This window comes from Palaemon carinicauda, chromosome 1 (genome assembly GCF_036898095.1).
Source record: "Palaemon carinicauda isolate YSFRI2023 chromosome 1, ASM3689809v2, whole genome shotgun sequence".
Taxonomy (NCBI): domain Eukaryota; kingdom Metazoa; phylum Arthropoda; class Malacostraca; order Decapoda; family Palaemonidae; genus Palaemon; species Palaemon carinicauda.
The window spans coordinates 128,379,616-128,389,356 of record NC_090725.1 but is presented as its reverse complement, the minus strand read 5'-3'; positions in this window follow the sequence as shown (position 1 = coordinate 128,389,356).

Genomic DNA, 9,741 nt, shown 5'->3' with positions numbered 1-9,741 from the left:
CCATTTCCAGTGTTTTTATGTATTTCGAATTCAGTGTATACCTGTATACCGGTCAAGTTTTATATGTTTGAGTGGTATATTTAGTTTTTTTTTCCTCCATTTTGCCCTGTTTTGACCTACTTTGTCTCCCCCACCCAAAACCACGCTTCCCAAGGAGGTTCCCCCAGATGGTTATCTATAGGGGGAGGAGTGGTGGAAGGATAAGTATTCATTTGTGATGGAAATAAACCTGAAAATCATTCAAATCACATCATAATACAACAGAAAAACCTATATTTCATGTTGAAAGCAATTAATGTCCATAAGTAAAATAATACGGCGAACTGGTCTGTCTATTAATTGTATTTGATTTATATCACTGGTGGAATTTTTTTATTTTATTGTTTATCCGATATAATAAAAATGATTCCTTATGTAATTAAATCAATATATTAATGTAAATGAAATCAGTAATTTTTACGTGCGTAATTTATTGATATAATTAAATCATTATTAAACAGTTTGCTTATGTTACTCTTAAGTAATTAGTTAAGTGTGAAAATCATATTGATTAAATCATAAATGTGTAATTAATTACGTGTTATTAATTTATAAGCGTAATGGTGATTCATTAATATTGATTTAGAGGAAGTTTTGAATATTTAGGCCCATTTGTGGCTTTGATATCAATTATTTGAAAATCTCGAAATCTCTGTATTGGTATTACCATTTCATAGTCATTTTCTATCCTTCGTAAACACATTTTCTTTGGAGAAACAGCTGCTCATTTAACAATGTTTTCAGAGGCAATTTTAGTTGTTTTAAAATCTTTTCGATTTTTTCTCCAAAAACATCTTTCCTTCATCCGAAAAAAAGCATTGTTAACCTGTTAAATGTCTTGGTGCTAAAGAAGGGCCTTTGCATTATTATTTTCTAACGCGAAAATAGTTTTACCCCAGAAGTAGGAAGGGGGGGGGGGGTAAATCCCCCCAGAATTCGTGATTTCATCCCCCAGGATTCAGGGTTAGCCTAAATCTCCTCCAGATTTCGTGATTATATCCCCAGGGTTCGTGGTTAAATCTCCCACAAATTCATGATTAAATCCCCCCAGAATTTGTGATTAAATACTTCAGGACTCATAGGTAAATCTCCTCCAATAATTTGTTGTTAAATGCCCCATAATTCGTGATTAAATCCTCCAGAATTCGTGGTTAAATCTTAGAATTTGTGATCAAATTCCCCAGAATTCTTGGCTAAATCCAGCCAGAATTTGTTATTAAATCCTTCAGGATTCATAGTTATATCTCCCCCCAGAATTGGTTGTTAAATCTACCAGAATTGATGATTAAATCCACCAGGATTCATGGTTAAATTCCCCAAAGGATTCGTGACTAAATCCCCAGGATTTGTGGCTAAATCCCCCAGGATTCGTGGTTAAATCCACCAGGATTCGGGGTTAAACTCCCCAAAGGATTCATGACTAAATCCCCAGGAATCATGGTTAAATCCCCCAGGATTCGGGGTTAAATCCCCACAGAATTTGGGTTTAAATCTCCCAGAATTAGTAAATAAATCAACTGAATTTGTGGTTAAATCCCCAGATATGGTTAAATCGCCAAAGGATTCTAGGTTAAATCGCCCAAGGATTCGGACTTGAAACACCCAAGGGTTCAAGATTAAATCTCCCATATAATTTGTGGTTAAATCCCTCATAGGATTTGTGGTTAAATTCCCCCACAGGATTTAGTGTTAAATCTCACAAGATTTAGGGTTAAATCTCCAGGATTCGTTGTTAAATCTCCTAGAGTTCGTGGTTAAATGCCCCAAGTATTTGGGTTTAAATCTCCAAGGATTCATGGTTAAATCCCTAGGATTCAGTGTTAAATCCCCCTGATTTCGTTGTTAAATCTCCAGAATTCGTGGTTAAATAACCCAGAATTCGTGGTTAAATCCCCCAAAGGATTTATGGCTAAATCCCCCAGGATTCGTAGTTAAATCTCCCAGAATTCATGGTTAAATCCCCAGAATTTGTGATCAAATCCCCCAGGATTCATAGTAATATCCCGCAGAATTCGTTAAATCCCTCAGAATTGGTGATTAAATCCCCCTGGATTTGGGGTTAAATACCCAGACTTCATGGTTAAATCCCCCAAGGATTATAGGTTAAATCCCCCAAGGATTTGAGATTAAATCCCCCACATAATTTTTGGGTAAATCTTCCATAGGATTTATGGTTAAATTCCCCCACAGGATTCGTGGTTAAATCCCCAGGATTTTTGGTTAAACCGCCAGAATTTTTGGTTAAATCCCACAGGATTCAGAATTAAATCCCCTAGGGTTTGTGGTTAAATTCCCCAAGCATTTGGATTTGAATCCCCTAGGATTCATGGTTAAATCCCCGATGATTCGGACTTGAAAGCCCTTAAGGTTCGGAGTTGAATACCCGCACAGGGTTTGTGGTTAAATCTCCTCAGAATGTGGTTAACCCCCCCCCCCCCCCACAGGATTTATAGTTAAATCCCCCAGGATTCAGAGTTAGATCCCCTAGGATTCATGGTTAAATTCTCCAAGCATTTGGACTTGAATTCCGAGGATTCGTGGTTAAATCCCCCACAGGATTATGGGATACATCCGCCAGGATTTAAGGGAAAATCTCCCCCCACAGACTTCAGGGATAGTTCCCTCAGGATTTTGGGGTAAATTCCCAAGCATATTTGGGTAAATCCCCCAGGATTTTGTGGTAAATCCATCAGATTTTTGGGGGAAACCCCAAAGTATTTTTGGGTAAATCCACCTGGATTTTGGGGTAACCTCTTATAGGAGTTTGGGGTAAATCCACAGGATTTCTGGGTAAACCCCCTCAGGATTATGGGATAAGTCCGCCAGGATTTTCCCACAGAATTTGTGAATAATTCCCTCAAGATTTCGGGTTAAATCTCCAGCATATTAGGGTACCCCCCCCCCCCCCCCGTGGGTATTTGGGGCTAACCCTCCAGGATTTTGGGGTAAACCCCCCAGGATTCGTGGATAAATCCCCCAGGATTTGGGTGTGAGGTTTGTGTATCTTACATGGGTGGGAAGTATGTTAACTTACCTAAATTTATAATATCGTTTGTCAAAGGAAACATTAAACTTGAGGTAAACAACGTTCTTGTATTCATTAAAAATCTGTTGGTTAGAATCGAGTTCCAACGTTAGAGACCAACATGTGGACTGACTTACAGTACTTACGAGTAACAACATCCAATTGAAAGTGGCTAAATTTATTTTAGAAATTAATGTTAATAAAACTTCAGATTTACGTTCATTCAAATGTCTTGATTATGATAATCGCCATATTGAAATGTGCTGAAGAATACCTTATTTTTTTTTCCGTTTAAATTAGGGGTTCTTAACCGGGGGTGCGAACCTGGTTCCTAAGGGGTGCAAGAATACCTGTGAAATATTGAAGAAAATATATGTTTTTTACCTAAGTTTTATTTTTTTTTTCCTGAAAAAAAGCTTGTTGCTTAGTCTTAAACAGTGTTCGAAGAGATATACCTAAATCTATTTTCTAATGAAGGGATAAAGTTGCAACAAACTCGAGTCCAGGGTATACGTATGCGATTTTGATGAACGAGGAAAGGACGAGTATAGGACACGTAGGCGAGAGAGAGAGAGAGAGAGAGAGAGAGAGAGAGAGGAGAGAGAGAGAGAGAGAGAGAGAGAGAGAGAGGGGGGGGGGGGGTTTCCTCACGTCTCACACCCAAGTGTGAGAATTTGGTAAATTTCCTCTGCCTGGGAGAGAGTCACAGAAAATTCTACCCTGCCTCCAAACGTTGTTGCAAAAATGGTTGAACATATGCAGATGCTGTGTACTTCCTTGGATAGTTACTTCTCATGTGGAGAGTTACAAGCCTGTAATAACTGGATCTTGAACCCTTTCATGCAGAATTTGGAAGATCTTTTTCATATATTCAGAATCCTGGGGGGTGCGAGAACTGACTGCTGATTTGAAAAGGGTGCGAACAGTGCGAAAGGTTAAGAACAACTGGTTTAAATCATTACCTCTGCCACCGAAGTTGGAAGGTTATGTTTTACCCAGGACCCACTAAGAGACTATCTTAGTGGGTCCTGGTTTTAACCGTGTGTGTGTGTGTGTGTTTGTGAACAGCTTCCTGCCCACAACTTTAATTGGAGAATAGTGAAACTTGCAGGGATTAGATGTTATGTAAAAAGCTGGAAAGGATTAGATTTTGGAAAGTTGAGGTCAAAAGTCAAGGTCACTCTCAAGCAAAATGTCCAATTAGCGTAATTAGCTAATCGTCATCACGGACTTCAAACTCGGTTCATATTTGAGTGAATGAAAATCCACGTCAATTGATACATGTTAAGGTCAAAGGTCAAGGATTCAAAGTTGAGCTAAAGGTAGAAAATTAAGCTGCCGTGGCGTAGGTCTGCTCTCTACTGATTGCCCCTCTAGTTCTGTTCACATAAACCTTTTTTATTTCACTGATAAGGTCAACTAACGTCGTCTGTTATTTATTATTTCGTATATTTCCTTCTAATTTCGTTTAGTCTAATTGTTGCTCCTTTTGCTAATTCCCTTGTATTTACTCGGAATGGTTAATGTAAGAGTATAATAACAAACAAAGTTAAGTTTTTCAGCAGAGACGGTATTTACTGTAACAGAAAGGCTGAAGGGCCAGTCTGTACTGGAGCAGTAATTAAGGTCTGTAGGCTACTAAGTGACCTTAGCTCTGTTAGAATGACCTTTCTGTCTATTAAACACATCCACTCTGTTGATATGAAGGTCGATGTGGGCCAGTGTGACCTATGACCTTTTAAAGAGCTATATTAATCACCCCTTCACCTCCCCCTGCGTTGCTCACAGTTGGGGGGAGGTTGGGGTGTCTTTTAACTGGCCACTCAGAGTAAGGATGTAATGCTCTAAGTATTACACAGCGTATTTTCTATATATCCGAATATCTTACTTTTCACATTTTTGGTTAAATAGTTCGGTCAATGAGGACAATATGTAAATAAACTTTATGCAAACGTAACCATTTAAAATGCAGGATCATAAACGCTTGCTCTTAAAATCAGCTCTATTCATATTTGCGACTTGATAGTAACACTTAAAAAACGATAATTTATCGAGAATTGTACGAAGTCATCTTAAGAAATATTAAGCCAGCATTTATCCCTCGAGTTCTCGTTACATCTAATGTACATTTGAGACTGTGACGATGCCAGAGAAATCTCAGTCAATCAATTATTCAGCTGTGGCAGTCCAACAATTGATGATTGACAGTCTATTAAAAAATTATAAAAGACGAATACATTTCCACACCTAAGATTAATAAAGTTTTTAGCAGTCAAGTTTATTCTACTGGTGGTATGATTTCCTTTTTAACAAATATCAAATATCTAAAATAACGTATATATTTTAATCATTAGTTTTCTGTTTAAAAGGTGAGAGGTAGGGTTAATTCTCTCTCTCTCTCTCTCTCTCTATCTCTCTCTCTCTCTCTCTCTCTCTCTCTCTCTCTCTCTCTCTCTCTCTCTCTCTCTCTCTCTCTCTCTCTCTCTTAAATATTAAATATAGGAAATAACGTATTATATATCTTAATCATCCATTTTCTCTTAACTTTAAAGGTTGGAGGTATAATTTCTCTCTCTCTCTCTCTCTCTCTCTCTCTCTCTCTCTCTCTCTCTCTCTCTCTCTCTCTCTCTCTCTCTCTCTCTCTCTCTCCTGGACCGTGGTTGGTATATTTCAGTTTTAAAATATAAGCATTTACGCTCTCATTGAAGTGACAATACCAATTCTTTAAGTGGTGCTTCAGTCTTTGTTAAAACTTGAAACGAACTATAGTCATACGGCACAAGCGGCAGTCACTTTTCAAGATCTTAATTTATGATTGGTTCCCATATCTTACGCGTTTGCTTTGCAATTGTTTACGCAGGAAAAAAAGTGCGTATTTTAAACTTTTGTAATTCAATTAAAGTGAAATATGAACTTTGTCACTATTCTCGTTTCGTAGAATAAGGTTAACATTTACTCTCGTGTTCTCAAGAGGTCGTAGATACAACCGAAGATAAGTACCAATCTCTCTCTCTCTCTCTCTCTCTCTCCTCTCTCTCTCTCTCTCTCTCTCTCTCTCTCTCTCTCTCTCTCTCTCTCTCTCTCTCTCTCTCTCTCTCTCTCTCTCTCTCTCTCTCTCTCTCTCTCTCAAAGTTGTGTTGCTAAAAACCTAGAAACCTATTTAAAAAAAGGGTTCAGTGGTTTTGAAGGAAGAGATAAGAAAAATGTCATGGTGTCAATGAAGTATGACAGACGGTAAAGTACAGAAATTTATTAGTTTAAATTAAAATAATCAAGACAGTTTTATAGGTAAAACATTATTTCATGACTGATTTTGTTTGAATGAACTCCATATGAATTATAGGAAAGCAAATTTAGAAGTTTATCAGGACATGATTTAAAGATGAAAAGTTCAGGGACAAGTTGAAAGAAATGTATATTTATAAATGACTTTGAATAATTTGTGCTTTCATAACGAAAGTAATAGTAATTGGTGTAGGAAGAGCTTTTAATGAGACTCGAGGAGATAGTTTATACAAGTAGATTCATTCTAGAAAGGCAGTCTAGTTAAGACACACCTCTTGGTAGTCTTTGAGAAAGTTTTAGAGGAATTATTTCGTTGATAAAATATTTTAGATTTAAATTGAGGAAATTTTTAGGAAATAACTTAAATTTCATCTTATTGGAGAGGGCAGCTTCCAGAATGTTTCCCTTGGTGGACAATAATCATAAACTTTGATGACTGCACGAAATTTTCAAGTTGTTTGAAGGAAGAGTTGAATAAAACATACGAAGTGAGGGGATGAGTTTATATCTTGCTGGTTTGAAGTATGTCACTATCAGGTAACCTAAAAACATCGGTGCTTGAAATACTAGTGATTTAAAACTCTTCCATTTCCTTTGTGGTGGCAACCAAATCATGCAGACATTGCTTAGAATCAACATGATCAGAATTGTTTTCATTTGCACTTTCAGTTGTCATTCTAAGACGGTTTATATTTAAGGAAAATAGTCAGGCAAGTGGTCGTTATATGGCAGTTGCACTATATATATATATATATATATATATATATATATATATATATATATATATATATATATATATATATATATATATATATATATATATATAGTAAAGCTGCATATCAATTTAAAATATTTCAAATGGTGTAAATTATCATTGTTTTATGTTTTTATAGTACAGTTGTATTGTTTGCTTATGCATTACTTCTGATTTCTATTTATATATTACTACTGTATATTCTATCTATACATTATTATTGTATCTTCTATCAATGCATTATTACTGTATCTTCTATTTATGAATTATTCCTGTATCTTCTATTTATGCATTATTCCTGTATCAACTATTTATGCATTATTACTGTAACTTCTATTTATGCATTAATCCTGTATCTTCTATTTATGCATTATTACTGTATCTTTTATTTATATATTACTGTATCTTCTATTTATGCATTATTACTGTATCTTCTATTTATGTATTACTGTATCTTCTATTTATGCATTAATCCTGTATCTTCTATTTATGCATTAATCCTGTATCTTCTATTTATGCATTATTACTGTATCTTTTATTTATATATTACTGTATCTTCTACTTATGCATTATTACTGTATCTTCTATTTATGTATTACTGTATCTTCTATTTATGTATTACTGTATCTTCTATTTATGCATTAATCCTATATCTTATATTTATGCATTATTACTGTATCTTTTATTTATGCATTATTACTGTATCTTCTATTTATGCATTATTACTGCATCTTCTATTTATGTATTACTGTATCTTCTATTTATGCATTATTACTGTATCTTCTATTTATGCATCATTACTGTATCCTCTATTCATACATTACTACTCCATCTTCTAGTCATACATTACTACTGTATCTTTTGTTTATGTATTTCTACTGTAATATGTAATTTTGATGTGAAAATACAGCTGTTTTAACAATGAAAAACGCAGAAAAGACATTAGCCATGTAAAGTGCAAGAGGTTTTGTAACCGTAAAGTAAAATACATTATAGAAGACATAAAAAACATCCATGGCTTAGCCCTGAATGCCTTAAAATGTCTTCTATAATGTATTTTACCTTACGATTACAAGTTTCTTGCACTTTACATGGCTAATGTCTTTTCTGCGTTTTTTTTTTATTGTTAAAAAGGCTGTGTTTTTAGATCAAAATTACAAAATACAGTAGAAATTTATAAACAGAAGATACAGTAGTAATGTATGACTAGAAGATGGAGTAGTACTGTATGAATAGAAGATACAGTAATAATGTGTGAATAGAAGATACACTAGTAATGTATAAACAGAAGATACAACAGTAATGTATAAACAGAAGATACAGTAGTAATGTATGAATAGAAGTTACGGTAGCTGTTTAGGAGAGCAGTAAATCTTTGACCAAATTTGTAAAATTTATTGCAATGTATAATTAATGAAACTAAAGATGTGAATAAAAGAAATAAAAACTTATATAAGATTTATTTATTTTCATTACATCCATAATACATAAAATTACATTCATAATATAAAAATAACTGTTGGAAAAAATATTAAAAAAAATATAAAAATTTCAGTAACATGGAGTGTTCTCCTTAATCTAACGTTCATATGACTGAGTGTTCTCCCCAGTCGTCCCCCTCCCTTTTCTGGTATCAGTAAAATGCCTGTTTTTTTCTCTCCTCTGAAAGACCAGAGAGCTCATGAAGTATAAACTTTCCTTTTAACTATCATAAACCACAAGTGTTCATTTATAAGACTGGTTTATTCCCTTCCAATGTAGAGAGCTCGTTCACTCTTTCACTGGTGATAATGAGAGAGATATATATATACTGTCTCTTGGTATGTTAGTATTATCAAAATGAGGACTATGCATTATGGTATTTATGTTAAATCCAATTCTCAAGGTAAATTCATTCCTGACAACTCGTGTCATGTGATAATAATCCATTTTAACCTCAAATTTGGTTATCTTGAAGTCACTTTAACTCTGGGCATAAAATAATACTCGACTCCTAGTCGACTATTTTGTTAGTTTTAAAGTTTATAAATAATGAATTAAGAAATACAAGTAAATTTCGATCAAGTCTTTTATTGTAGAAGATTATTTGTCATACAGGGCAGGTTTCAATACACTTAATAGCAATATTAAGTATAATTATTATGAATACACTACAAAGTCAATGACAAAATATATCAAATTCTTTAACCCGTTTTCTAACAACAAACTCAACCAAGGACAGAAAACCATAGAAAACGGACATTTCAAATCTTATAACATGGGATACTGAGTTGATTAGTTTTCTTTGATTTTTCTGAACATTGGAAGAGTTTGAAGCTCAAAATTTGAGATTACAAGTGTCATGATTGTGTAAATTAGTCAAGTTTTCAATAAAAAAAAGAGAAGGAAATGGAAAGCCCACCAAGGCCCGCCCCTTCCCACCTGGTAACAAAAGACTAATAAAGCATTTTGTTTTTGAACGAACAAAGTCACCAGGCCCTTGAATGCTTTCCATTTCCTTCTCTTTTGAAATATTTTATTGAAAATTTTACTGACATTAATGCAATGATTGTGAATTAAATATACCAAGAATATTATGAGGTTTTTTTCGAGACAATGTTATAGTAGGCATATTCTAATTTTGACATCTTAAATAATA